The sequence below is a fragment of the Lethenteron reissneri genome, chromosome 1, assembly GCF_015708825.2.
Source record: "Lethenteron reissneri isolate LAM-NWPU_2019-01 chromosome 1, ASM1570882v1, whole genome shotgun sequence".
In the NCBI taxonomy this organism is placed as follows: domain Eukaryota; kingdom Metazoa; phylum Chordata; class Hyperoartia; order Petromyzontiformes; family Petromyzontidae; genus Lethenteron; species Lethenteron reissneri.
The window spans coordinates 7585646-7587166 of NC_083779.1; the positions used below are offsets into that span (position 1 = coordinate 7585646).

Consider the following 1521-nt stretch of genomic DNA (forward strand, 5'->3'; position numbering starts at 1 on the left):
TGCGCGCTTACGACCGTGCAAATCTTTCGGTCGTTTTTTAAACCCACTTCCCGTGATCCAATCGAGCTGACATTTTGCACACAGACTCGTTGTGCGTGACAATTTCTTTTCGTGAAATTTTTTTTCCAAAATTTGACACTTTTTAGGTAAATTTTTTTATATTTAATTACCAATTTCTTAATGGTCGCAGGCAATCATCTGACCCATAGGTGGCAGCCATCTCAAGCCAGAGGACGAGAGGACTCTAGCCGCCCGTTTCAAAGACCAATGTGGGCTGCGTTGTGGCCCATTGAACACGCATATAAAAGATTTATAGTGAAAAACTTTGTTTTTACGGGTTTTTTTACTCACTCGCTCGTGGATTTTCTCCGGGTTGCACCGGTTTCCTCCTCTGCCACGTGCGTAAACAACACTCAGTTGATGCAGCAAATTGCGCTGTGACGGTCCCACCTGATGACGGAGACTTGTGTTGCCTCCGAAACGTCGTGAATTATTATTATTTTATTTTTATAAATTTTAATTTCATTTTTTACCCACGTGACTTTACCGAAAGAACTAAGAGTGTGAATCCTTGCAGTCACGAAAGCTTCAAATCTAGAATTAAACAACACTCGTCGTTAACCGGGCCGTGGACACCTTCCGTACGTAGGGGACCGCAGAGCTTGGAGGGGTGTGGGTTTGGGAGACGCAAACCGTTGGTATCCGCGGCTGCTGCGGCCGCCTTCGGCGAAGCGATCGACGCGTTCATCCCAAGTCCGCGTGCCCATCTCGCGAGCGGCGTCGGCCGCGTGTTGCCGGGGGTCATTCGCGTTGTTGTTTTTCTCCCCCTCCCTTCACCACGCACGCACGCGAGGTGTGGGCTCTTCCTGATGGCCTAAATAAATCGCAATAACAAATTGACGGTAACGCCGCCCGCCGCCCGCCCACCCCGCATTCGTCTTCTAGCAACTTGCCTCCAGACACAACAACAACCGCCATTCGCCACTCGGTGGCGGTGACGTCACCGCGACGCTTGTGCCAGGCCATGTGCACCTTGAGGTTGCTACGTGAAGTGTCGAACGCCCGCTGGCAGGAGGTCACGGGACAGACCCAGCAGGTGCCACGGGTCGACTGACTGAGATGACCGAGACGACTGGCTGATGCACCACCTGTGTCCCCTACTGTGCCAACTTGCTGTGCTTTAGCCACCCGGCGCTCCGCTCGTTGTTGTGAGCGTCGCTCCTCCGCCCTCCATTGTTGTTGGAGGGCGACTGCCTCCAACTGCCCAGCAGCGTCCTTCACGAGCCTCCTCCACAGAGGCCGATCTTGACACCGCTGGTACCAGTCATCGGCAAGTCCACTCAGCTCCACGTCCTCCTGTACCACGTCACTCCATCTCTTCTTTAGCCCGTGCCGCGCCCGTTTAGCCCCCTCGATCCGGCCAAACAGACACGCACACACACAAAGACAAAGATAGCTTCAAAATACTTTAGGGGCGAGTGCCTTGGGCGAGCACCTGCTAAAGACCGGCACGTCACACGA

The 1521-nt window shown here is 53.3% G+C and overlaps 1 protein-coding gene across 1 annotated transcript in view; it reads right to left on the reverse strand.

Moving 5' to 3' along the window:
• Positions 1–324: 324 nt before the first annotated feature.
• The window catches only part of LOC133356659 (tumor necrosis factor alpha-induced protein 8-like protein 1), a 12513-nt gene continuing 11316 nt past the window's right edge, over positions 325–1521 (reverse strand). Inside the window, exon 4 of the mRNA XM_061574328.1 lies at positions 325–1521. This exon is cut by the window's right edge and continues 942 nt beyond it. The gene's annotated coding sequence lies outside the window, so the exon portion shown is untranslated.